The following is a 12,733-nucleotide window of genomic DNA, read 5'->3' on the forward strand; positions in this document are numbered from 1 at the left end:
ACTGAGTGTCCATAGATTTTATTTTTCAAAATTTGTGAGTCAGGACCCCAGAGAAAAGTGGTTATATGGGGAATTATGTTTCATCTCAAAACTCCACTTTCAAAATGATCAATTATTTTTCCCCATGTTTAATTTTGAAGGGGTGCCTTATTTGTAGTTTTTATCTTTTAAAACTGGCCTCCAGTTTTAAAAGATTTTGCTTTACCCTTTGAGTCTTTCACATAAGAATATACAAGGGAAAAATTAGGAAATCCGGTGACATTAAAAAATAATGACTCTCTTCAAGTAAAAAAGTATAGTTAATGTGTCCCAATTAAAGATTTTTTCCCTTCTATGTAAGACCACTTTATTATAATGACCTGTAGAATCATTATGAACACTGCAGCAAACATTTATGTGGTGATGTAAAGAAAAATAAAAATGGGACTAGACTCATTGTAAACTACAGGAAAAATTAATCACAAGGGCTAGAGTACACAGTGAATTTGAAGGTCAAAAGCCATGTGAGTAACGTGGTATTAGACCAGGATGCAAGAAAAGACCACTGACTCCAACTAAATTCAAATTAAAGCTGAATCTCGCGTCTAAACCCAGAAGCCTCACACCCCAAAGGGAAGCAGGTCACCAGAGGGTCCACTGCAGCCTGTGAAGGTCTTAGTGGGGTGGGTCCCTCCTCCCTACTGGGCATCAGGAGTGTGCCAGAGGATCACAGTCACAGTTCCTGCTGTTAGTGCGAAGAGAGTTGGTGAGCTGGGGAGTGGGAACTTAACTGAACCAGATCAGTGGTGAGTGGAGGGAGCCAGTGTCTGAAAGAGCGGACCAGGGCAGAGTGTCTCAGTGGAGCCGGGAAGGGGGGCTCTTGTTAGAATGAGCTCACCACTGTCCCAAGTCTCAGCACCAGAATGAAAGAATCCTCCACGCATGACAATTCGCTCCAGAGAATTCCAATTTTATTGCAAAAGGTTGTGTGCTTATATAGACCTAAGGAGAGATGGAAGGGCTTAGATAAATGGCAGGCCGCCCGTTTGTTTGCAAGTTCTTCCAGATATCACTTCTGGAGCCCAGGAATTAGTTCTTATTGGGGCTAAGGTTCTGCGCCAGTGAGATTTGAGATTGGCGCTGGTGGGAGAGTTCACACCCATGGGGAAATTTTCACGCCAGTGGAAAAAAAGGGGAAAGTAGGAAGAAAAGGTCCTTAGGCACCATGTTGGGGTTTTCTCTGGTGTGCGGCTGCCATTATACTTTTCCCAACAAAAGCAAGCTTATTATTTCGACAGGCTGGGCTGCCTCTCCCACCCAAAACTGCGGGAACAAGACAGCAGCCTCAGCTTTCCTGCAGCCCAGCTTTATAGAAAGTTACACAAAGGGGGGTTACAGATAACAGAACTCTGACAAGCATAACACAAATGGTAGTTTACATTTTTTGCTGGCCCCAACTTCAGAATTTATGAGGATCATTAGAGCCTCAGAGAGGGTCATTATCTGGCCAGGGAAGGCCAGTATTTATGAGGTGTCACGAAAGTTTCAGAGAGGTCTGCTATCTGGTCAGAGAGCCAGGCATGGGTGAGTTCAAGGCACGGGAAGGCATTCCAAGCAGGTTCAGAATTTGCAGTAATTTATAGTAAAGCCGAAATTATCTTTTCATGGCTTTGTGGTGAAATGGCTCACAATTTTGAGAGAAAATCAGGTTGGGCCTATCATTCCCCCCTTTCTTATATGTCCCTTTCAAATCTTTGATAGGGTAGGGGAAGAGCACTGGAGGATTTTAATCCCTCAGATAACAGTCTCCAACTTTTTAGAACTCACCCAAAATCAGTCTCCCTGATTTGACTTGACTTAATTAATTACTTATATTGACAGTCTATTTATTTTTGGTTCCACTGTTGTAAGAAGAGGGATGTCAGTCATTTTGGCTTCTTCTGAGCTGAGAGGGGGTGACAAGAGGGGGCACAATATAAGGGATATGAGTTTCCTTTTAGAAGTCAGTTTGGTTTGAAGTCTGATTGGGGAAGAACAGGTTGTAAAGTCATCTGGGAATGGGTGCTTCTATGAGAGAAACAAAAAACATGAATACTGAATAAATGTTGCAGTAGCTGGAACATGTCACTGTATTGAAGTTCCCTCACCAGGAGGTGTGAGGGATGAGAAGTTAGTGTATATATATATTTACCAGGATAAGCTGTCTCCATAATAAGGCCAGAGTGGACAAGGCCTTTATATAGAAATGTAAATCTTTAACAATTTTAAATTTATCAGGAATGTAAACACAACATTAAATTTTTAATGTTACAGATGTCCTTTTCCATAAGATACATTTTAATAATATCATCTGATTATGTTAAATCCTTTTACTAGTATGACCTCTGTGTCTAATAGAGAAACCTTTAATTCTGTTACTCAGGGCTGGATAATCATATTAGCAAATACCAAGCCTATCTGTGTAGGTTAGGAATATCTGTAGCCTTAAACTAAAAACTTCTTTCTCTAGCAGCTCCTCTTGATAGTCTCTTTTTATAGTTATCAGGCATTTCTGTCTGAGAATCCTTCTTTGTAGCCTCCAGTTTTACTTATTTTGGGAGGCTAACATAAAGTGTATACCTTAAAATATTATTATTATTATTATTATTATTATTATTATTATTATTATTATTAATTCAAAATGCCCAGGAATGGCTGTGTTTTGGTTTTAACTGTCTTTGCTAAGTGTTTAAGATGAAGCAGTCAAACTGACTTTTGTTTCTATCTATTGTTAACAGCTAACTGAGTTTTTATGGGAGTCATTCCTGAGGAAAGTTGAGAGCAGCTTCTCAGTTCTTCTAGTGCCATTTGTGCTAGGATGGGTCCAGTCCTTGCTTGACCATGTGGCTTCCCTTGGAAGCATCAGGGATGTCTCCCTTCTCTGATGACCTGCCTCTTCATAGCAAATTCACTGATTGGCTTTCTATTCTCCAATGGTCTCATTAATCTCCCTGATCATGACCTCAAAAAAATACAGAATCTAAAAAAAAAGAAAAAGAAAAAAAGAGTCCTCGTAAAAATGACTGGCCAGTAATTAGTAAATACCATACAATTTACTTTTTTTTTCCTTAGGCCTCAGATCAGTGTCCTACTGAGCTTGCAGGCTTCTTTCATTTGCATTTCAACGTTAGTCCTGGCTGAGGTCTAGAAGGAGCAGGGAAAAACTGCTATTCTGAGCAGACACTTCAGGCCTAAGGCATTTTAACCATAAGTCATAAGTCATAAGTCATAACCATAAGTCATACTATGATTTACTATTATTGTCCAAATTAATGCACTGGTACACACAGTGACATTTTCCCAGGCTACTCAATTCAAAATTGGTAAAAAAAAAAAAAGAAGAAAAAAAAAAAAAAGAAAGAAACTGAATGATTGGGAAGTTACTTGCCAACTTGGAAGTAGAGTTTATTTAAGTTCTCTGGCATGAATTGTCTTAAATCATAAACTAAACAATTACCTAATCCCAACTTTTAACTGCAAGATTGTGCAATGCTTCAAAAACCCATTCAGATACCAGGTTGTTACAATAAAACATCATCTTTTATACACACATTCATCCAAGATCATTCCCAAGAAACAATTTATAATATTAACACACTATTGCACATGCCTTAAAGGGTCAGAAACAAAAACACAGGACAGACAGACAGAAAGGAGCTCCAGACTATGGCTGATAGACAGAAACCTTTAAAACAGAGCAGATAAGAGAAAAATCTCCTACACCAGTGACACCATAGATGTCCCCACTAGGGGACCAGATGTTTTCACAGAGGGGCAACCTGAAATGTAAAATCAAGGGTCTTGGTGGCAACTTTACTGCATTTAGTGTCCCCATTTTCTTTTTCTCTTTTTTTAAGAAGACAAAGGTGGCATAATATTTACAGTGCAGGGAAGGAAGGAGGGAATTCCCCAAAGCAACAGGGCTTCAGAAGATGCTGGGAGTCCCTCAGTCCCTCCTTTTACTTACAGGATTAGATCCTCTAGTTCAGTTCCACCCAAAGCATGCTCCATCTCCTAACATTTCAGTAGTCAGCTCTCAAAAAGTTCCAAGGGGGGGTATCAAAATTTGTAACTGAAAGTTAGGTTCCTGACCTTGAAGCCAATTAATGCCAATTTAATTATTAGGACAGAGTTTTGAGAAAAAGAAAAAGGGAGGTTTATTGCTTTGCTAACAAAGGAGAAACACAGGGGACTCTGCCCCAAAGATTGTGACTCTCTTGATCTGGAGGGACAAGGGGTTTTAAAGGAGTTTCATGTGTTAATCTGGGAGATACTCAGTTCTTAGTTCCCCAGCAGGCATTGCCCTCTGCAGTGGGTGTGCTCCAGGCAGCCAGCTAGGGGTTTCTCTCATCCTGCTTAACAAAGGGGGGTAAAGTTCATCATTGCTTTTCCTTAGAACACAGTCCAAAGGGGTGTCAGTCTTACCTGATTTATTACCCATTTTCATGTCCAATATCCTTAAGTTTTTAACACAGAAGTCACACAATAAAAGGCACAAAAACAAACAAACAAAAACATACAGAACACAGAACAAAACACAAGAAAACAGAAACCCAGTGCCGAAACAGAAAAACAGAGGAATAATGCAATGTCTTGCTAAAACTCCTGGGGTAGGAGTGCGTGCATGTCTGTCGGCACCTCTCTACCTTTCTAGTTACTGTCACAGACAGGAGTATATGTGAGCCTCACGAGGCCACATCTCTGTCTTCAGAAGAGATCTCCCTTAAGAGGATACCAGATGTTGTAAAGGTGCCACTTACCTATGGAGTCATCCTCCACCAGGTGTTTACTAATAGTTTTAATGTGGCAGTTCACTGCAGTGCTCCAGGGACTGAGGCTCACTCCAAAGCCTTGGAACGTCTCAAGGTGTGCACCCCCTAAAGTGGCTCTCCAGGCTGAAGCCCTAAAGCTAAGGCTGGCTTTAGAATTTCCAGCAGTCTGGTCTTGTGGACTGGTCTGGCAGGGTCATCTCGCTGGAGAACTCCAAAATGTTAGACAAGGACTCAAGAAAAGACCACAGACTCCAATTAAAATCAAATTAAAGCAAGCTTATTATTTTGACCGGCCGGGCTGCCTATCCCACACAAAACCGCAGGAACAAGACAGCAGCCACAGCTTTCCTGCAGCCTAGTTTTATAGAAAGTTACACAAAGGGGGGTTACAGATAACAGAACTCTGAGGAGCATAACACTAATGGTAGTTTACATTTTTTGCTGGCCCCAACTTCAGAATTTATGAGGATCATTAGAGCCTCAGAGAGGGTTGTTATCTGGCCAGGGAAGGCCAATATTTATGAGGTTTCACTAAAGTTTCAAAGAGGTCTGCTACCTGGTCAGAGAGCCAGGCATGGGTGAGTTCAAGGCACAGGCAGGCATACCAGAATTTGCAGTAATTTATAGTAAAGCCAAAATTATCTTTTCATAGCTTTGTGGCAAGATGGCTCCCAATTTTGAGAGAAAATCAGGTTGGATCTATAAGTACTTTGCTTGATATCCTAACTTCTATATTGATATCTATTTTCACAAGTGCCTTGTTGGGACTGACTCTTCATTTGTGCTGACATTCACATTTACACTCTAACAAATTCTATTGCAAAAGGGCCTTTTGTCCAAATCCTAAACTCACTCTTCTTCCTAAACTTACACTGCAATCCTACCTATTATCTCTATTTCACTGGAAGTTCTCTTTTACATTCAGTAGTCCCAGGTACAAGATCTTATTCCATTGTATATTGATTTATAGGATTCATCTGTGCAGAACATAATTCAAAACTATATATCCAAATCAAGGGCCCAATGCCCTTGTGTGCTTCAGATCTTATCTAGTTTTCTGTTTTCAAACTTACATTTCACCTTACATTCTTATAAATATGCCAGTTGCCCAATACCATTATTCATCCAGCAGAATTACTCCTAACCCAAATCGATCATGATATGAACCTTAACCATACTCTGTTCCCTCAATCTATTTTCACATAAAAGCAGGTCCAGAGTTGATCTTGCCATACAGGGATGTAGGGAATCCTACAGCTGCTGAGAACCTCAAAGGTAGATGCAGAAATGATCCCTGGAGAAAATGTAGGCAGCTAGGTAGGACCTGTGTGGTCTAAAGTCATCTTCCATGGCCAAAAACCCGGTCAGGATGAAGGGATGTGGCTGAATCAGCCTCTCTCTTCTCAATGCAGGGAAGATGGACTCAACCAGGCCTGTGTGGATAGATGATCTCGGGCTCCTATGATACATACATTTATAACTTGTGAAAATGTCACAGGAAGATGAGGCAGCCTCCATCTCATGGGACCCATGGAAATAACTGTTAGGATAAAGCGGTTGCCAAGCCAATGACCTCCTTCTCTTCCCTGAAGGAAGTGATCTCACCTCACTTCCTTGGTGATGGAACTCTCTGAACTTGGGATCCAGGTAGTGAGGCATGCAGAGCCAGTCCCAGTTCCAGGGGGCTCACTTGTTTGGATGTATCAAGACCAGAGTCATTCTTTCTTGGCACCTAGTGATGTGTGGATAGCCAAATGCCAGGAAACATCTGAAGATGGTCCTTTCCTGGGAAAGAAGCTACTGGCTCATAACTGGCCCCTGACAACTACACAGAGATGGCCAAAAATACCAGAACTAAGAGAGGACAGGCCACTGCTGGGAAATATAGTTTCACCCACCAGTCAGAGGACACTGTGGATAAACACAGACCAACTCCAGAGGGGGTTTGTGTGTCTTAGTGGGGTGTGTGATTTAATTTGTGGTTTTGTCTCATGTTCTGAGAACATGGAGGAAAAACGGTTTCTTGGGTTCGACATGGTCTCTTTACTAGTGAGTCATTTTGTTAACGGTGAGTGTTTCTATGTCAATGGATCCCACTGGGTTTGTGGGTAAAGACAGTAGAGAGAATAATGCAGCAGTGAATGTGCCCTTTCTAGTAGAAAGCTTTCCAGCACTCCTCATGTCCAATTTATGAATGGACAGCTGCTTGCCTTGCAGATGGGCAACACCTACCATGTCCCTAATTTCCTGTATTCTTCTGGAATTTTGGCCACTCTCTGAAGGAGCTCATGGTTTTGTGTCCAAGATGTGTACCACCTCCAAGCTCCATGACGTGGCCATGGGCTGGATTGCTTAAGGGAATACCAACAATTTCTGAAAACTCAAAAACTAGTGTGACCGGTAAGGCTCTCTCTGGAGAATTCCTGTTTGGTTAGATAGCAATCCAAGTAGCATGATCAGGAGCTGTCAGTGTCACACTGTTCATCTTGTGGAAAAGTCTGTCCCCAGGCTTTTTTCTCACCATTTGTTCTGTTCCCCTGAATGTCAGAAAGGTCTTTGCCTTAGGCCACCCCTTTGTGAATCCTCAAGAAAACAGTTGCAAATGGAAATGGAAAGGCCTCATCTGTGGCTTTTAGGTAAAGTTCTTTGTAAAAGATATGTTTGAATCAGCCTCTTGGCCCTGTGTGAGGCTGTGGATTAGATTCTCAGCACCCCAGGAAACTAAATACAGATCCCATGTGTCCATCCAAAACTAAAAGGATAAAAAGAAGAGTAATTTTGGATGAAGTCTCTTGCCTTCCTCTGGTCAGGCTCCTGACCCCTATGAATTAAGAACAGGGATCCTCTGGGTCAAATGAGTTTTTGTAAGCCCCGAAGTAACTAGCACACAGGTGGCTGGGTTTTTTCAAGACACCAGTACACATAAAGAATCTTCCCCTGGCTGGCAGTAGGCCTCTAATTTGAGAAGCAGAGCAGTTTTAACTACAGGCCCATTTTATCTCTCCTGTTTCTCAGGAAGGGTGTCCAGGCCACCATGACTTTAGGCAAATGAGGGGCATGAGAGCTTACTTTGGACACCATGTTAGACTGCTCCCCCTATGGAAACCTACAGCCAGAATGTTATGAGGAGTGTCTATATGGAAGAAGATGAGGGCCATGTGGGATTGTTTTTGTTTGAATAGTGGCCTTTTGTGTGGTGGTTGGAAAAGATGACTGGGTCCACTTCACTGGTCCTATTCTTTTCAGAAATGAAAACCACATGTAGAATGAGGTGAGCCATGGCATCCACCCTGTGAGTCCATTCCCGGAGTTTGAGGATGGGAGTGCTTCCCACTGCTGGGTGGATTTCTTTTCCCCATTGAACATCTCTGATGAGTCTCCTGGCTAAAATACAAAAATGACACAATTATTTTTCCTTCCATGTTTCATCTCTTTTTTTTTCAAAAAAAAAAAAAAAAACAGTTCTTATATAAAACTACACTAGAATATTCTGAGTATTGTTTCTTCTTAATGTTTATGCATGACCAATCACTAAAACTTTATTGCGTGCTGCATGAGTTTACACGTGCAGCATGTACAATGTGGAGGATATTTATGTTTTTGCAAATATGGTTTTTCTGTTTTTAAAGCTGATATTCCAATAGCCACCTTTATGTGTTTGGGTTTCCCTAAAATTATGATTCTTTGGTGTCAGGATAGTAGGTCCATGGTATAGCATACATTTCACAGCATTTTTTAAATAAAGTACAAATGATCAGTCCCAGTATATGTATTTGTAGGCCCTGAGTCCATGCAAAGTTCACCTGGATGCCAGTTTGGTGTTGTGCGAAGGTCAAGGACCTCTAGTAAAATGACCTGAAAAATCTCCCTGAGGTTGGTAAGCATCTGTGCCTAGCTTTTCTTCTGAGGTTTTGACACTGGAATGTTCAAGAACCTGGAGGTTCTGAAGAGCAATTGCTTAATCTTTGCTAGCATTTCATCTTGGCCACCCCAAGAACCTATCAGAGCCACCATCACTCAGGTGCATAGTGTGGCTGCTTCTTGTGTGTTGGTGAAGGGTAATGAGGACCTTCCCTGCCCTGGTCCAAACCACAGCCCTCAACTCTTCCTGTCCACAACCACTGGCTAATGTCAGTCATCAATTAAGAGATCCACTACTGTTCATGGAAACAATGTAACAAATGCACAGGAGGTAGCTACAGTCAGTTGCACTTTCAGTGAATTGGCTCTAGTCCAGTCCCATGGTATTTGGACCTGCTTTACCTGCAACTGAGTCAGCAGCCACAGATTCTCATTGTCCTCATTCCTGCCTATCAACAACATAAAAGCCACAGGCTTTAGGATCAGAAAGGCAGAAAACAGTGCTGGGGGTGTCCTGTGTTGGTTGTGGGTTGAGAATTTACTGGGAGTGAGCTGCTGGGGTCTGGGCTTTCCATAGTTGCGGGTATGTATGCTTGCCGATGCAGTGGAATTTACACCAGCACTAAGCGGCACTACTGAATACTATATTTTTTCTAGTAACTCATTATCCTGAAATGATGAGGAGATGACTAGAGTGTAAGTGTATTAAAGGCGTAATTACTTTTCCATTCACACAGGAGCATGCCATGTGTACATGGGAGAAATGCTTAATGAATAGGAGAATTCTTGTTCCTTTCCAGTTTGTGACAGAGCTTGCCACAAGTGCATGTTTAAAACACTAATTACTTTTATTTTATTTATACAATATTTTTTAGTAGTTGATGGACCTTTATTTATTTGTATGTGGTGCTGAGAATCGAATCCAGTGTGTCACAGATGTGAGACATGTGAACTACCACTGAGCCACAACCACAGCCCACTAATTGCTTTTAATTTCAACCATTACCTGGTTATTTCTTTTGGCCACAGCATGCATGGAACTGCTCTGGCAATACTGCTACCAGGTTCATTGCAGTTATGTGCATGTAATTCATATGTATGATTCATCAGTGTAGACACGGGTACTGATGTTAACAGCTTGCAGACATTGAGGAGGAAGAATAGCTGAACTTATCATTACATCTGGCAAATTCTATGTACCTAGGATCACATATGCCTGTATATACACACATACCATCTTATGTGCATGTATTTATATTTTCAAGTATTTAAATATGTGTGTATATTTAAGTACACAAAATTTACCAATACATGTGTATATGCAATACAAATATATTTATATGTAATAAAATAAAATATCCATCTATATGTATATTTAAATAAGTATAAACCCATACAAAATCTTGTATCACTAAATTTTAAAAGACACAAAAATGTTATCTACATGAGTTATTAACACCCATGTACTTAGGTGAGTATATATACACACACACACACACACAGAGAGAGAGAGAGCCACTAGCTAGTGGTATTTTCCAGACACATCATCAGACAACAGACACTCCCTGGAGTTCCTGAGTGTCCCAGTGGTGCCACCAGGATAGCAGAAGCTGGAGGGTCTGTGTGCACAGCCCTGTTGGGGTTCTGTGCTTCATGCTGGGTTTGCGAGGGCTGGAACTGCTCCCTTCCTGTAGTCAAACAGCTCCTTCTGCCCAATATGTTCCATGTGCCATTGCTCCTTCATGGGCCTTCCCAGGCACATGGGAAGCTCCCCCACCAAGAGCTGGTACCCACTAGATGCTCCTGTTCTGCCCCATCAGCCTCATTCTTGCCCATCCCTTGGAGTTGCCCAGTGGGATTGTACCCTGAATTCCTCTGCTGTGCCCTCAGACAGCACCCAGCCACTGCCTCTCTGCTCCCAGGAAGCAGAGCTGACTTCACGCACTACTGCAATTAGAATGGCACCACTACCAAATACAACTTGCTTATGTCATCCCATTTTAAATGTATCCATGTCCAAATGCATACCCACTGACTTCATTAACCTGTACTTGCTTTAACTGTGTCTTCATGCCTTTAATTTCTGATATTTTGAGAAATTAAGAAACAACTAATAACATTAGATGTCAATCTAAGATCTGCAAGATCATTTTTAGGCTGTGGAAAACTTAAGGTGTGCTGATGTCTGAGGAGCATAGAGGGTCTGCACCACTCTCCAGGCATAGTGGATGGTGTTAATCCTTCAGTTGTCATGGGAAAGAGAAGCAACACTGGGTAAGATAATAGTCATACAGTGAGGCATCATTGTATAATTACTGCATCTAATGTTTCCATGCATATAATGTTTAAGTTCAGAAATCTCAGTCAGGGCTCCAAAAAAAAATCCTTGAGTTTTATATTTTTCTACTTAAGCTGTTTTATTTCACTCTTTCAAAAATATATAAAAATAATTTACTGAAGTAATAATTATTGCTGAGATGCACTTTATAACCTATGACAATCAGCAAATTGCTTCCATGGACTGGCTCCCATTGTGTAGTGTCTAGTCTCAAGGAACATTGAGGGACAGACCTTCTCTTAGGTTGAAGGTTCCTTGAGGGTGAGAAACACATTGTGGGGAAATCTGCAGACTCATTAAGCATCATAAAGCCATGAGCTGTGGCAGCTCTGTGGAAATGGCAGTGGATTCATATCTGCATCAGGACGGCTCACTAGTCAGCATTTACTGTGGGGTGCATAGACTTCACACCTAGAGAAGGCTGATACCACAGCACTGGGAACAAGGCTGGGAGGATGGTATGAGCCACTGGGAACATTGTAGGCATGCTGGCGATCATGGCTCTGCTCTGGGTCACTCCAGCCTGACCTGGGTTCTCACATCTTCCCTGAGAGAGGTCTTGTCAGCTCCCTAGTGTACAGAGAAGGAGACTGACAAACAGGAGCAGAAAGTAAGATGTTCCACAGGGCACAGCAGGGAAGAGTGACATGCAGTTTGGGATCAACAACTCACCTTGCCTCGGCCTCAGTGCAGTGGTGCTGCGGCCACCCTCCCATCACTGTCTGGAGAGGCCCAGTGGATCCTGAGGCTCAACCTCACTGCAGACCAGGGCCCCCATTGTCATGGTCTTGTCCATGGCAGACTTGTCTCAGGGTTCCCATTGCAGGTCCTGTTGGTCACCCCATGGTACCTGCTGAACCTTCTCTGGTTTCTGGCCAGTTAGTTTCTCTCACTACTGCCAGCACCTATCTGCTCAGTATCTGGGAAGACCCACCATGGCAAGGAAAACACACAGATCCATTGTATGTGGGAGAAGCAGCTTCAGGCTGTGGCTGCCTGGTGCACTGGTAAGAGTGGCTGCATCCTCTGTGGGCTCTGTGCTGAGGCATCAGGGCTTAGGCCAGGTGAATGAAAAGTAAGTTGGTGTGAAGGTTTGTTTTGCCCCAGCAAGCTGCTGTAGCTCTCAGTAGGTGCACATTGTGTGTGTGTGTGTGTGTGTGTGTGTGTGTGTATGAGAAAGAGAGAGAGAGAGAGAGAGAGAGAGAGAGAGAGAGAGAGAGAGCTTAGTGAGCCTTCCTGTTAGCAACTGCTTTCTCTCTGTAAAGTGCTGGGTTTTATGGACCTCTTGGCAAGCTTGCCTGCTGGCACACACATGTACTCATATAGATTCATGCACACCCTTACTCTTCCAAATGCCCTTGGCTTGTTTCTGAAAACAAATTCCCTCTTGTGTCTACCCCAGAGGGAAAAATTTAGCCTGCATTTTATTCCATTTCCTGTTTTCTAAGTAAATCATGCTCAGTTTTACAGGCCGTGGCTTCCTCACAATTTATGTGATGCCTTCTCCTCTTTAACTTTCAGAAGGGGATGGATGGTCTTCTTGGCATTGACCTGTCCTGGGCAGAAAGGTCAGATGCTCACTGAGTCATATGAGTTGCCATAGAGAACCTTCCAGAGCTCAGAGCATGTGAGGGACACCTGACTCCCTGGCCAGGGAGACACCATGTCCTCAATGCTGCCAGCCCGCATGGAGGAGGGCCAGGGTTTCATGGGACCTGATGTACTCATCTTGACCTGAGGTTCT

This window comes from Marmota monax, unplaced genomic scaffold (genome assembly GCF_021218885.2).
Source record: "Marmota monax isolate L192 unplaced genomic scaffold, Marmota_monax_Labrador192_F-V1.1 WCK01_AAM20220418_F8-fsc00536, whole genome shotgun sequence".
Lineage (NCBI taxonomy): Eukaryota > Metazoa > Chordata > Mammalia > Rodentia > Sciuridae > Marmota > Marmota monax.